This window comes from Ranitomeya variabilis, chromosome 4 (genome assembly GCF_051348905.1).
Source record: "Ranitomeya variabilis isolate aRanVar5 chromosome 4, aRanVar5.hap1, whole genome shotgun sequence".
In the NCBI taxonomy this organism is placed as follows: Eukaryota; Metazoa; Chordata; class Amphibia; order Anura; family Dendrobatidae; genus Ranitomeya; species Ranitomeya variabilis.
The window spans coordinates 379,373,720-379,390,074 of record NC_135235.1 but is presented as its reverse complement, the minus strand read 5'-3'; the positions used below and the strand labels follow the sequence as shown (position 1 = coordinate 379,390,074).

The 16,355-nt window shown below is 44.2% G+C and overlaps 1 protein-coding gene across 2 annotated transcripts in view; it reads left to right on the top strand.

The window, feature by feature from the left end:
- LOC143768938 (dual specificity phosphatase 29-like) overlaps positions 1-16,355 on the top strand; it is a 295,682-nt gene that overhangs the window by 108,341 nt on the left and 170,986 nt on the right. The window contains exon 1 of one of the 2 annotated variants that reach the window (XM_077257542.1): positions 1,489-1,567. The exons of the other annotated variant lie outside the window; for it this stretch is intronic. The gene's annotated coding sequence lies outside the window, so the exon portion shown is untranslated. Of the gene's footprint in view, positions 1-1,488; positions 1,568-16,355 lie in introns of those variants that run through there. 2 annotated transcript variants of the gene reach the window in all.

Sequence of the window (16,355 nt, the reverse complement as noted above, 5' to 3'; positions counted from 1 at the left end):
ATAATTCCTGGGTGGTCGCCTCTGATGTTCATGCGGCCGATTTAGTTCGTGCCTTTCATGCCGCTCATCCTGATCGCCCTGGTGGTCGTGGTGAGGGTTCGGTGACCCCTCACTAAGGGGGGGGTACTGTTGTGAATTTACTTTTTGCTCCCTCTAGTGGTTACTAGTTTTTTGACTCTGGTTTTTCTGTCATTCCTTTTATCCGCACCTGGGTCGTTAGTTAAGGGTGTTGCTATTTAAGCTCCCTGGACCTTCAGTTCAATGCCTGGCAACGTAGTTATCAGAGCTAGTCTGCTGTGCTCTTGTCTACTGATCCTGGTTCCAGTTATATCAGCTAAGTCCGCTTTTTGCTTTTTGCTATTTTGTTTTGGTTTTGTATTTTTGTCCAGCTTGTTCCAAATATATATCCTGACCTTTGCTGGAAGCTCTAGGGGGCTGGTGTTCTCCCCCCGGACCGTTAGACGGTTCGGGGGTTCTTGAATTTCCAGTGTGGATTTTGATAGGGTTTTTGTTGACCATATAAGTTACCTTTCTTTATTCTGCTATCAGTTAGCGGGCCTCTCTGTGCTAAACCTGGTTCATTTCTGTGTTTGTCATTTCCTCTTACCTCACCGTTATTATTTGTGGGGGGCTTCTATCCAGCTTTGGGGTCCCCTTCTCTGGAGGCAAGAAAGGTCTTTTGTTTTCCTCTACTAGGGGTAGCTAGATTCTCCGGCTGGAGCGTGTCATCTAGAATCAACGTAGGAATGATCCCCGGCTACTTCTAGTGTTGGCGTTAGGAGTAGATATATGGTCAACCCAGCTACCACTGCCCTATGAGCTGGATTTTTGTATTCTGCAGACTTCCACGTTCCTCTGAGACCCTCGCCATTGGGGTCATAACAACACTGGGGCAGAACGGCTGGACACACTGGGGCAGAACGGCTGGACACACTGGGGCAGAACGGCTGGACACACTGGGGCAGAATGCTGGACACACGGGGGCATGACTGGAGACACTGGGGCATGATTGGAGACACTGGGGCATGACTGGAGACACTGGGGCATGACTGGAGACACTGGGGGCATGATTGGAGACGGGGCAGAATGGTGATACGGGCATGATTGGAGACACTGGAGGCAGGATTGGAGACGGATGGGGAAGGATGCATACGATGGAGACAGATGGGGCAGGATGGGGAGATCATATGGGGCAGGATGGATACTCATTAGGGCAGGATGGGAGAACATATGGCTGACGCCAGGAATGAGACACACGGGGGCTAGGATGGCGAATATTATTACCATAGGGGCTAATTAAGGGATATTATTACTGCAGTGATGTATTTATTTTATTTTTTGAGTACACTGTTTTAAATGGAGGGGCGGTCCTATTACTGTGTAGAGTGATACTATGTCGCCTTCTTCATGTGGTGTAATGTAGAAGTTGGGAAAATTAAGTAATGTGTTCTGCAAGTGGAACTCGAGATAACTGTGTTATTTCCTGCAGAGATGAGTCTTGGCTGGATGAAGTGATGGCGGTCTGTGCGGGATGAAAGATGAAGGACTTCACCTAGAGACGTCACTGGTGAGTCAGTGTGTTACCTATACACTGACACTGTGCACTGTATACTATATACAGAGGTCCTGTGTATAATGTCACCGGTGATCACTGGATTACCTATACACTATATACAGAGCTCCTGTGTATAATGTCACTGGTGATCACTGTATTACCTGTACACAGACACTGACCGCCCCCTGAGGAAGCAAGCTGACGCGAAACGTGCGTTGGGGCAACGGTGTGGTCCGGTCGTGGTGCCAGCACATGGGTAAGAGTCTGGGGGGAGGTTCCATGGTTTGACATGTGAGATATGAGTCAGTGTACAGGGCTCATGGCATTGGTATACAATTGGTTATACGCTCCCCGTTTCTAGACCCATGTTATACTCTGCACAATACAAGTGATCTGCTTTTACATGTGGCATCAGACCGATTTCTGCACCGTTTTTCTTGTCTGTGCTACCCCTACCCTTCTAAAGCGCTTGAGTATTATCTTTATGTATTTGTTTGTAGTTGTAAATTATTGGTAAAAATTGCTGTAAATTAATAAAATATTTATATAAATGTTCTTTGGACATGAAACTCCGTTTTTCCTCTTTTTGCTTGACTGTACACAGACACTGCATACTAAGTACAGATCTCCTGTGTATAATGGCACTTATGGTGATAGTATTGTGGGTTTTTTTTTATTATTGATCTGTATTGTAGTATTCAGTCACTATGTGGTGGTAATATGTGGTCTGGTCATGATGTTGTGGTATTTGTTCCTTGTATTTGATATTATTCGATCACTGTGGTGGTTATATGTCATCTGGTCATGGTGTGGCGGTATTTGTGCCTTGTAGATAGTATTATAGGTCACTGTGGTGATAATATGGTGCCTGATCATGGTGCTGTGGTATTTGCTCCTTGTATGTGGTATTATAGGTCATTTTAAAAATTGAAAAATAAATAAAAATATACCTAAATTGTATTGCATATTTTAACAAATATTTAATAGGTTACAGTAGAGTAGGGCCCAGCCAAAAGTGTCTACCTTGTCATTTTGGTGGCTTAAAAAATCTTTTGGCCAAAACAAAAGCTGCCGGCTATATGTGTGACCTGGTGATGGGAACTGTCAATGTATGATAGGTGAGAAGTGGAGATTTTCCAAGAGAGAGCTGTGGGACTGTGGACAGTTTGAGGGGTGAGGCGTGGAGGCGGGGCTGGGGTGGAGCCTGGGCGGAGTCTCAAGGGGGCCCCGGAAATTTTGCCAGTATGGGGCCCTGAAATTTCTAGTGGCAGCCCTGCATACATCAGTTTGTACCAAGTCAAATGGTCTTGTGCTTTTAGTGTCACTCTCTTTAGGTATAGATACTCTTGTAGCTTTAGATTTTATACAACATTCACATTTTACGGTAATTGATCAATCAGATATCAATAGGTCTTATGTAAAATTCTTCTTTTGTAACCCCATTATACCCTCAGAATGTCTGTGTCCTAGACGTCTATGCTAATACAATTCTTGTGATCATGTGTACATAAATTCATTTGTTCCTTTAATGTGTATAGATGATATAATTATTCACCTGCTTTGACATTAATTATTACCTTATCTCCGGTTAGGATTTTACAGTAAGTCTTTTGGTTGTCAGATGCTTTACGAATAACAATCCTACTTCTAGTCCTGGAACATATAACACATCCTTTACTAGTAATTATTATAATTATTATTATTTATCATTATAACGCCATTTATTCCATAGCGCTTTACATGTGAGGAGGGGTATACATAATAAAAACAAGTACAATAGTCTTAAACAATACAAGTCACGACTGGTACAGTAGGAGAGAGGACCCTGCCTACGAGGGCTCAGAATCTACAAGGGATGGGTGAGGATACAATAGGTGAGGTAATAGGTAATTATGAATTATGCCCAAATCTATCAGGACAGATTAGCATTCCTTGTCCAACACCTTCTGCGGTTATTTTACTCTCATCTGCAAGATAAATTGCTTCCTTCTTATTTTCATCAAGTTCAGTAAAGAAGCTTTTATCACTAGTCATGTGACTTGTTACTCCTGAGTCAATAAACCAGTCTGACCATGACTCTTTATCAGTTACTTTAAATGTACCATTCCAGTGATCTGCATTTGGGTTAGAAATTGTGCTTTTTACTTTCTGTTTATTCTCCTTTTGGTGTAAATTCTGTTCTACTTTCCATATATTACAGTCTTTCTTTAAATGTCCCTTTTTCTTACATCTGAAACATTCACATGTCTCTGTATTATGGGGCTTCTTGTCTGTTGCTTTAAGAGCATTTTCACTATCCCTTTCAGTGGAATCATTTGTTTGCTCTTTCCTTCTATGATATTCATCTAGAAGTCTGGTCTTTACAAACTCTAGTGTAATGTCTGCTTCAGGTCTTGTCTCTAGTGCATTTATCAGAGTAGTATATGAATCTGGTAAACTGCACAATAATATTGCTTTCCTTAATGTCTTCACCGACAGATCTCAGCTGTGTTACCACCTCCGTTATGGAGTTTATATGCTGCTGCATGTCTTTCCTTGCACTTAATCTCATCTTGTAAAGTTTTCTTAGCAGCAATAGTTTGTGATTTAAGCTAGATCTTTTGTAGCTTTCTCAATGCTTCCCACATTCCCTTTGCTGTATTCTCATTCCTTATGTGGATTAACTGATCATCCCCCACTAATAAGCTAATAGTAGCTCTTGCTAGTCTGTTTTTCTTATCCCATGTCTGATTATTATCATTCGGTCTGTCTGTAGTGATTACCTCCCATAAATCATCTTTAGACAATAACATCTCCACTTTGAACTTGCATAACTGATAGTTCTCATTCTTCAGCTTAGCTACTGCGAGTCTCAGCTCTGAACTGCTGCTCATTTTTAACTTATTTGTCTTACTTGTTTGGAGAGAATTGCTCTGAAGTATTCTTTTGCATTCACCAAGTCCTTTTTGTCTTCTATGCTGGGCCTATAACCTGTTGCACAGTTTGGTTGCAGAAGAAACTTGTGAGAGTAGATTATATATGGTAATTCAACTTTTATCTACACAGAACATGAGGTACATGCATCAGCTTCTTAATAAAGCATAACAGGAAATCTAAAAGACCTTTTACCAGAGAGAAAGTGAAACCAAAGTACAACAAGTATATGCATTACATTCAACTAAGCATATAACAGTAAGAACATCGTCATCTACTGTCAGAAAAGTGTAAACTCCTCCTGCATACCAATAAGTCTGTATCTGTTGCATATCTGCCAACAAACCAGGCATCAGAACATGCATGCAGTCTCATTGTGTTTGCACCTACAATGACACTAAATGCGCTGCTGTGCTCCTCCAGTGTCATGGTACAGGCACAGAAATGCAAAGTGATTTTAGACAGCACTTACTGTTACCAAAGACAAGGAACTGGTTTTAATATGCAAATAGGAGGGAGTAACTGTAAACTAAGGCACAGGCCATGCCAAGGGTGCACAGAAGCACCCTCATTTGCATATAAAAAATAAAATATTACATTAAAACTACCGTATTTTCCAGCGTATAAGGCGACTTTTTAACCCCTAAAAATTGTCCCAAAAGTCGGGGGTCGTCTTATACGCCAGGTACGGCATGTGCAGGGAGCGATCCTGGATGTTCCCAGGGTCTGAAGGAGAGGAAACTCTCCTTCAGGCCCTGGGATCCATATTGATGTAAAAAATAAAGAATAAAAATAAAAAATATGTATATACTCACCCCTCCGAGAAGCCTGGCTGTCACCGCTGCAAGCGTCTGCCTCCGCTCCTAAGAATTGCAGAGCGTGAAGGACCTTCGATGACGTCACGGTCAGGTGACCGGGGTGAGTATATACATATTTTTTATTTTTATTCTTTATTTTTAACATGAATATGGATCCCAGGGCCTGAAGGAGAGTCTCCTCTCCTTCAGATCCTGGGAACCACACGCCGTATAAGATGACTGGGCGTATAAGATGACCCCCGTCTTATACAGTGGGCATATCCCAAATTCCATATTTTATATGGAAAAGTTGGGGGTCGTCTTATACACCAGAAAATACGGTATATATGCCTCTTGGTAATTGGTCAGGAACAGATTAGACAGATGCACCTGATTCCTATAAGAACCAGAGAGTTCAGGCACCGCCCCCCTATACACACAGCCATGAAGCATGCAGAGAGCAGAGACACAGAACATGGAGCTGGCATGAAACAGAAACCACATCATGGCCTGGAGCAGTGGGTAAGATAGTGTGAGAGATGCGGAGCCATGCCGTGATGCCAGCAGAGTTGTTACAAAGTCGCTTATGATAAAATGGAAAGGTTTTTTACTCAATTATACAAAGGAAGAATTTCATAAAATCATGAAGCCCTTTGACCAGTCAAGTGGGTATTTACTGGAAGACTTGGGTGGAATATTGGGGAAGTTAAAAATAATTGATCTGAATGTCGAAGGAAAAGGACAGAGAGATACAGTCGGACAGATCATTGTATAGAGATTAAATAAAGAAGTGCAACATCCGAGGGGTTACTTTGGTCAAGAGAATGATAGGATAGATGTGAACACTGGAAATATAAATGGTATATCCTGCATGTCTGGGTAGAGGGAGGGTAGTTAGAAAATTATATATATTTTTTAGTCTGTTTGAGATCATTTCAATTTGAAGATGGAAGAAAATAAATTAAATCTGACAGTTTGTAAACTAAGTGTATATCATTTTATTATATAATAATAGATGTTAAAAGTCAATAAAGTGTATTGTTAAAAAATAACCACCCATGCTGTGCCCTAAATAAGCCCTATGCTGTACTCAAAATAAATAATTGCCCATCACGGTTATTCAAAACAATTACCCCATACTGTCTTATTTTTGATACGTGGTTTTCACAGTATTCTCCTCCATAAAATGTTCCCTCATACTGAGCCCCCATTCTTCATTACAAGCCCACATTCTACTACTGCATTCTTTATACCAAGCTCCTCCTTCTCCATACCGAGCCACCCATGCTATCCTATTTTTCATACCAAGCCTCCCCAATGCTACCACTTCTTCATGCCGACCCCTCCATGCTACTGCATTCTCCATACCAAGCCCCCTCATGCTACCCAATTCTCCATGCTAAGCCACCCATTCTACCACATTCTCCATACCAAGTCCTCACATGCTACCCAATTTTCCCTACTGAGACCCCCTATGCTACCTAATTCTTCATACCAAGGCCCCCATGCTACCCCTTCTCCATACTGAGCCCTCCATGCCACCCCTTCTCCATACCAAGCCCCTCATGCTACACAATTCTCCATACCGAGCCCCCATGCTACACCTTCTCTATACTGAGCCCCCATCCTCCAAGGGAAGCCCCCCTGTTCTCCATACCAAGCTTTCCCATTCTTCCTACCAAGCCCCACTTCATTCTCCAGGCGGAACCCCCTCCCTTATTCTCCATACCAAGCCCTCCTCCATTCTGTATACCAAGCCCTCCTCCTTCTCCATACTGAGCCCTCTCTATTCTTCATACTAAGGCCCCCACATTCTCCACACTGAGCTCACCCCAGGCTGCAACTTGTTTTGCATCTATCTCCACATTTCTCTGGCTCTCTGAAGCCAGAGTTGTCCATCAGAGAGGAGCAAGGGTGGAAATGGAGGCAAAAAGTAAATCGGAAGGTGTAATTAAATATTTGGCCACGGCATAATGCCCTGAGCAGCTGCACTTGGTTTGAACAGTCATTCTGTCTTGACAAAATCTCTTTAACATTTTTAGTCTACATTCACACCACAAAATGGAATGGAAGGGCTCCAGGCACACTGTATACCCTAAACTGTCAATTCTCTCCAAGAGAGCTGTGTGAAATGATAATTTTAATGAAGGGAGACATAAAAAAAAAACCTTATACTGCACAGTTTTTAAAAATAGTGTGTCAAAGGTAATTTGTCAGTGATCTGTACGGCATGGATGATGTCAGGGGTCACACAGCTGAGCTGATGGGGACTACTAAATCACATTTGCTTGTAAAGACTGAAATTACACTCCTAAGTCCTGCTCAATAGTTCTTTGGTCACTTGACCTGACACTGAGCAGGATTTTTAGTGATCAGCAGAATGAATGCTGTAGGGAATATCTCATAACACACATGCATTATTAGTTACTCCATGAAGCAACTGTTTCTGAGCTTTAATAGTGGTGTACTTCAGACAACCATTAATAACCTCACTCATAGCTGCCAAGACGTGAAAGTGTGTGTATTTCTGGATGTGGTGCTCATAGTCGATGCTGGATAAATCACAATGTTTTGATAATTTTGTTTCCAATTTTTGGTCATTTCCGTATCAGTAACATGTCTAGCCATCCTGTGGTTTATATAGTTCCATGATTTTTCCTTCTTGGTGTTTCAATATCAGTGTTAACAAGTTTAATTTTTTTCTTCTTTTACTTTATTTTGTAACCTACTTAGGGGACTTGAACCTACATATACTACTGTATATACTGCTATAACATAGTATTGCTGTATACAGTGAAATTGAAGTTCTTCAATTAAGCACAGCCTATAGTTGAGCCTCAGAGAAGAACATAGATTGCAGTTACAAGGGCCTTCAACATGCGTCCAATGCCATGACCAGCCATTGGTACAATCGCATTATAAGGTGACGATGGAAGCTACCTGCACACAAAGACATCATATAAATGCTGCTGTGATTGACAGTGGTTAAACAGCAACAATCGACGCTAGAGCTTGCTGTATACACTTGCTGCATCCATATGATATTTGTTACGGGAGCGCAAAGGGTTTCCAACAAGATGTAAACGAGTACTCCTTCTGCTGAAAAAAAAAAGAAGACATTACTTTGGAGGCGTGTATACTATGTATTTAGATTTAAAAGAACCTTTCCTTTTTTTACATACAAAATTGTACTTGAGAGTTACATTTTTAAATTAAATTAAAAACTGTTCAACAAAATTCTTCTGATGAGTTTTAATTTCTGCTGTCTGCATAATGTCCAAACAGCAATTTACTGTTTGTTAGTCTCCACTAGCATTTCCAACCTCTCTCCATAACATGGCTGACTCATCAGATATTCCCATTATCATTATTTTATACACATACAGGCAGGGCCGCCATCAGGGCATTACTGCCCTGACTGGTGTATGGTGCCCGGACAGCAGAGGAGGCCTGCATCGGGCCCCATCTCTTCTGCTGATCGGGCCCCAGCGGCAGGATTTACTGAACCCTGCGTCCGAGACGCAGGGTTCAGTTACACTCCATTGCCGTGCGGGCCCGGCCCGGGCCCGCATGGCAATAGTTGAAGCCGCCAGCCAATAGGAGGCTGGCAGCTAATGTCAGCGTGCATGTCGCCAGTGTCTGATGTCATCGTCATTCGTTGAGTGCTCGCAGGAGCAGGAGCGTGGCAAGGTAAGAGGAAAGGGTTTTTTCCTTTTTATTGAAAGCGGCAACGCGGCAGGATGGAGACAAGTGTCCACCCTGCCGGGGGCAGAGTAGAGATGGGGCAGAATGGAGACAGGGGGCAGGGTGAAAGATATCGAGGTATGAATAGAGACACGGAGCAGGATTGGAGACACGGGGCAAGAATGGAGACACGGGGCAGAATGGAGACATGGGGCAGAATGGAGACACAGTGGAAGAAGGGAGACACGGGGCAAGAATAGAGACACGGGCAAGAATGGAGACACAGGGGGCAGAATAGAGACACAGGGGGCAGAATGGAGACACGGGGCAGAATGGAGACACGGGGGCAGAATTGAGACACGGGGCAAGAATGGAGACACAGGGGGCAGAATGGAGACACAGGGGGCAGAATGAAGACACGGGGCAGAATGGAGACACAGGGGGGCATGATTGGAGACACAGGGGGCATATGATTGGAGACACAGGGGCAGGATTGGAGACATGGTGGCAAGATGAAAGACATGGGGGCAGGATTGGAGACATGGTGGCAGGATGAAAGATATGGGGGCATGATTGGAGACACAGGGGGCAGGATTGGAGACACAGTGGGCATGATTGGAGACATGGTGCAGGATGGAGACAGAGGAGGCAGGATGGAGACAGATGGGGCAGGACCATGGGGCAGGAAAATGGGACAGATGGGGCAGGATAATGGGACAGTTGTGGCAGGATCATGGGACAGATGGGGCAGGATAGGGACATCACATGGGGGCAGAATGGGTACTCATGAGGGCAGGATGGGAGAAAATATGGCTGGAGCCAGGAATGAGACACACGAGGGCCAGGATGGGGGATATTATTACCATAGGGGCTAATTAAGGGATAGTATTACTGTAGTGATGTGTTTATTTTATTTTTTGAGTATACTGTTTTAAATGGGGGAGGCGGTCCTGTTACTGTGCAGAGCGAAACTATGTTGCCTTTTTTCTTCATTTGGTGTAGTGTAGAAGTTGGGGAAAAAAAAGTAATGTGTTCTGCAAGTAGCTCTCTAGCTGTGTTATTTCCTGCAGAGACGAGCCCTGGCTGGAAGAAGTGACGTTGATCTGTGCTGGATGAAGATGAAAGACTTCACCTAGAGGCGTCACTGGTAAACCAGTGTGTTACCTATACACTGATACTATACACTGTATAGTATATACAGCGGTCCTGTGTACAATGTCACCAGTGATTAATGTATTACCTTTACACTGACACTGCATACCAAGTACAGATCTTCTGTGTATAATGGCACATATGGTGATATTAGTATTGTTTTTTTATTACTGATCAGTATTGTAGTATTCCGTCACAAAGTGGTGGCAATATGTTGTCCGGCCATGGTGTGGTAGTATTTGTTCCTTGTATGTGGTATTATTGGTCACCATGTGGTGGTAATATGTGGTCTGGTCATAGCGTGGTGGTATTTGTCTCTTGTATGTGATATTATTCGGTCACTGTGGTTTTAATATGTGGTCTGGATATGGTGTGGTGGTATTTGTCCCCTGTGTGTGATATTATTGGTCATTTTAAAAATTTAAAAATATACCTAAATTGTATTGCATATTTTACCAAATGTTTAATAGGTTAGATTAGAGTAGGGCCTAGCCAAAAGAGTCTATCGTGTTGTGGTGGCGGCTTAAAAAATCTTTTGGCCAAAACAAAGGCTGTTGGTTATATGTGTGATCTGGTGATGGGAACTGTTACTGTGTGATTGGTGAGAAGTGGAGTTTTTCCAAGAGAGAGCGGTGGGGCTGTGGACAGTTCGAGGGGTGGAAGTGGGGCTGAGGTGGAGCCTGGACGGAGTCTCAAGGGGGCCCCGAAAATTTTGCCAGTATGGGGCCCCGAAATTCCTAGTGGCAGCCCTGCATACAGGTTTTGCAGTATATATTATTTAGCAATACAAAGCAGAGTACAGAAAGTTTATGTAGATAACCATGAATCAGTGACAGATACAACTGGAGCCAATGAAGGCTTAGTGTACAAGGGAAAAATATAGTAGGTGGGGTAAGAGCTGCTGCTATGGCACTGCAGTGGGAGCATCATTATTGCAGTTTGTGGAGTTTCTTGAAGAGATGAGTTCCCAGGTTGAGACTGATTGTGGTATCAAGTTTCACAGTACAGGTGAGGCACAACTGAAATGTAGGAGACAATTGTGTGAGTGTCATGTCCCACGACTTGGGAAATCATTTAATATTTGCATTGCTTGTGTTCAATCCCTCTTTCTAGGCAGAAGTTTGCCTTTCCCTGTATTTTGTCCCAACTCTCTCACTGTAGTCCTGTGATGTATGTTTGTTCACGCCCTCATTCTCCATTTTGTTATCATCCTTCCATCTGTATGCATCCTATTACATGTCCTCTGTTGAATATTCCTTTTTACTATTCTGACTCATGGATATGTAGAACGCAGTGGTGCCTGGATAGGCCTTTATTTTGGGCGCTTCCGTATTGACCTGTACTCACGTTCATACCGATTTATCAGATAGCTTAACTCAGCCACGATCTCATGTAAGAAGACTCCAGGAAAAGAGGATTGCTTTAACTGAAATTCTTGTATTATGATGAAAGTAGCAAGTAAAAAGGAATATCCTGCCTTCAGAGACAGTAACTCAAGGTCTGTGCTGAACCTCAGTGGAAAAGGACATTTCCCAGATACACAGTAACCCAGTTCCCAGCCAGACCCCAGCGTGCATAGAAGCACACACTGCAGATAAACAGTGAGAAGTGTAACCCTCATCATCCACTCTTCCTGCCTGCAAACAAATCATGTCTGAAGCGAGGTATACAATGTCCCTACCAGACTTACAAACACAGGAAAGAGACCCAGATCCCCATCCACCAGCTAGTGAAAGGGGAAAACGTACAGTCAAACCTACATGGAAAGTCATGGAGAATTTAGAGACTGAAAAATGTGTTGTATATAATGATGTGTCTTCACTATGGGAGAAAGTGCTGAGTCACATAGACACTGTATCAAGGCCTGCTTCTCACGAGTTACCACTTGAGGGAGCCCTAGAACAATTATGCACAGCATACCAAAGGTATATGGAGAAGACTGACCAATACATTATTCTCCTGAAGAAACTGAATCTGCCAGAGACTTTAAAAGAATTGCAAAGTTTCCAGCAGCTTAATTCTGAAAGAGACTACACCGTACGCGACATTAAGACAAAGATAGAGGCTAAAATTGCACGGACACCAGATGCATCATCTCGCTCATCCAAATCGTCTAAGCACTCAAAACGCTCATCTAGGTCAAGTTCATCAAAATATTCCACTCTCAGCCAGCAGCTTATAAGGGCACGTGCTAAGGCAGAAACGTCTAAGATACAAGCAGCCTTTGCGCAAAGGAGAGCAGAAATGGACGCAGCCACAGCACAAAAGAGAGCAGAAATGGCAGAAATGGATGCAGCCACAGCACAAAAGAGAGCAGAAATGAATGCGGATGCAGCACGCAAGGAAGCTCTGGAGAAGGAATGTGAGCACGCAACAGCCATGGCGGAGTTAAGGATCCTGGAGCGAGCTATCAGTGGGAGTCAAAGAGACAGCATCAGTTTGTGTGAAGTGGAGGCAGAGGACCCTATTGAACGCACAAGAGACTACGTGCTAAGCCAAAATGGCGAACCGCAGATCATCACTAACACTCCTGATGGCGTTCATGCTTCTCCAGGGCACCAGGATGCCGATCCACTTACAGAACCCTACACTCAAGGTCAGTACAATGCTCCCAAACTTGAACTTCCTTCGTATTCCGGTATGCGCCAAGACCCTGCATCTCATCAAACTCCACAGGCTATTATCTGCACGCAACCCAATATACCGGCAGGTCATTATACTCTCGACAACCGCATAGTGCCAGCTCCGCATGTAGCAGAGACTATACCCACCAAACTGGTTGCTGGACTAAATGCATATGCCACTCCATACTTACCCACGTTTCAAGGCCAAGACATCTCCACCCCTATGTACAGCACCGCTCAGCCCACATTCGTGCATCCTAAGTCAGAAAGAACAGACATGTCCGACTTCGCAAGGTACATGATTCGCCGCGAACTTACTAAAACCGGTCTCACAAGGTTTGACGACCAACCTGAAAATTACAGAGGTTGGAAAAATGCCTTTATAACCGTAACTAGTGACCTTGGCATCACTGCTGCCGAAGAGCTGGACCTGCTAATCAGATGGCTAGGACCACAATCCACAGAGCGTGTCAAGAGACTCAGGTCTGTACATACCAGTAATCCAATGGCTGGTCTCATGGCTGCATGGGAAAGACTAGAGAAAAACTTTGGCAGTCCAGAAGCCATAGAGGATGCACTGTTCAAGCGTCTACAGAGTTTTCCAAAGATATCAAGCAAGGACAGTTCAAAGTTCCTAGAGCTCAGTGACTTGCTGTCAGAGCTCCAGCTGGCCAAGGCAGACACCCACCTACCTGGCCTCAGCTACCTGGACACTGCTCGTGGAGTAAATCCCATTATCTCCAAGCTACCGTACAATGTACAAGAAAAGTGGACTACACTAGGGTCAAAATATAAGAAAGACCATCAAGTGTCATTTCCTCCGTTCTCCTACTTCGGTGAGTTTATAAAAGATGTGGCAGAGCGTAAGAACGACCCAAGCTTTTCCTACGAAAAATACAGTGGCCCAGCTTCACCTCCTTCTAAATACGTGAGTGCACGCTCGAATGATAGAAACCGCAGGGGTCCAGTGTCAGTGAAGAAGACGGATATTCTTCCCTTACCAACATCAGCCCCAGGCAAGAGTAACAAGGGTGAAAAGATAGAGAACCCAAATCGTGAGTGTCCCATCCACAAGAAGCCACATCCCTTAAAAAAGTGCATCGGCTTCAGGAAGAAACCGCTCCTAGAACGCAAGGAGCTTCTAAAGAAGTTCGGGGTATGCTACAGATGTTGTGCTTCTACTGAACACCTTGCTAAAGACTGCAAAACTACAATTAAGTGCATGGAGTGTGACAGTGAGGACCACGTACAAGCACTCCACCCATTCCGTCCCGACGCTACACTTACTCCTTCCCCCACCACGAGCCATGGCGGGGAGGTCGCAGCTCAAACTGCAAGCCATACCACAATATCTTCTTCATGCACAGAAGTCTGCGGAGAAGACCTCTGGGACAAGTCCTGTGCGAAAATTTGCCTGGTGAACGTATATCCCAACGGTCACCCAGAGAAAGCCGTGAAGGTGTACGTCCTTCTGGATGATCAGAGCAACCGATCACTTGCAAGGTCAGAACTCTTTGATATGTTTAACTTAAAGGGAAATGCTTACCCTTACACCTTAGGTACCTGCAGTGGTGTTACAGAGGTTTATGGGAGAAGGGCCAGTGGTCTTACAGCGACATCTCTCGAGAACACCGTCGAGATACCGTTACCTACACTGGTCGAGTGCAACCAGATTCCATCCAATCGAGAAGAGATCCCAACGCCAGAGGCTGCTCTTCATCACCAACATCTCAAGGGGATAGCAAACAAGATACCAGCCCTCAACAACAGTGCAGATATCCTGATTCTGCTTGGCAGAGACATTCTCCGGCTGCACAAGGTGCGTCAGCAAATTAACGGACCACACGATGCACCATTTGCCCAACGCTTAGATCTAGGCTGGGTAATCATAGGCAATGTTTGCATACATAAGATGAAGAGACCTAACAACATCTCCTCTTACAAAACACACATCTTGTCAAATGGTCGCAGCACTCATTTCCAACCATGCCCACATCACTACTGGGTGAAAGAGAAAGTGAGCAACACCAAGTGGCAACAGGAATCCTTCAACAACATGAACACACTCCAATCCTGGGAAGAAAACCTCGGGTCATCAGTGTTCGATTCCACAAGTAATGACAACAAGTTGGCACCCACAAGGGAAGATAAAGAATTTATAAAGGTTATGGATAAAGAATTTGTTCAAGACGACTCCAACAGTTGGGTAGCTCCTTTACCCTTTCGTTTCCCAAGAGTGAGGTTGCCGATCAACCTGCAGCAAGCAACTGCAAGGTTCTCATCCTTAAAGCGTACCCTAAAGAGGAAACCAGAGATGGAGAAGCATTTCATTGACTTTATGCAGAACATCTTTGACAGAAATCATGCTGAACCTGCGCCACCACTGAGGGAGGGAGAAGAATGTTGGTATTTTCCATCCTTTGGTGTCTATCACCCTCGCAAGCCTAACCAGATCAGAGTGGTGTTTGACTCCAGTGCTCAGTTTGAAGGCCTCTCTCTCAATAACCTGCTCCTAACTGGGCCCAACCTGAACAACAGCCTCCTTGGAGTATTGATCCGCTTCAGACAAGAACCTGTTGCCATAATGGCCGACATTCAGCAGATGTTTCATTGCTTCATCGTGAAAGAAGACAACAGAAACTATCTTAGGTTCCTATGGCACAAAGACAACAATGTCAACAATCAGGTCATAGACTACCGGATGAAGGTCCATGTCTTCGGCAACAGTCCCTCACCTGCTGTGGCGATCTATGGACTGAGACGGACAGCCCAGGAAGGTGAGAGAGAGTACGGTTCCGATGCTCGGCAATTTGTAGAGAAGAACTTCTACGTGGACGATGGGCTCAAGTCCTTGCCCACAAGTGAAGATGCAATTGACCTACTCTCCAGGACACAGGAAATGCTATCCACATCAAATCTCAGACTCCACAAGATTATCTCTAACAGTCAAGACGTAATGAACGCATTTCCATCTGAGGACCACGCCACAAACCTAAAGGACCTCAACTTGGGTTCTGATATTTCTCCAGCCACACTTCTCACACAGAAGATTGGAGCTGCTACAGTTCCGCCTGGGAACTTCGATAACAAGGACATTTACAGACGTCAGTGGAGGCAAGTACAACACCTGGCTAACGTGTTTTGGCATCGATGGAAGACCAAATATTTACACTTGCTTCAAAACCGTCACAAATGGCAGACGCCCAGTCCCAATCTCCAAGAAGGAGACCTTGTTCTCTTAAAGGACAAAGAGGCTCATCGTAATGACTGGCCAATGGGACTTATCACCAAGGTCTTACCCAGTGAGGACGGAAAGACTCGTAAGGTAGAAGTTAAGGTGACAAAAGGGGGCTCTACCCGAACCTTCCTCCGCCCGGTCACTGAACTCGTGCTGCTTCTACGAAAGGAGGACATCACATGAACTGAACATGCTCCTGGACGTTGCTCACGGCGGGGAGCATTCCTCTTCATTCTCCAGTTTATTGAACTGTTACATTCCCATTGGATTCTGGGTTGGTGGAAGAGTTGGCATGTTTGCGGCTTCCCCAATCTGAAGATGGGTTTAATATATTTGGACTTATCTTTCGGTTTGATCTACGTGTCGACAACAACGAGTTTGGACTTTAAAAT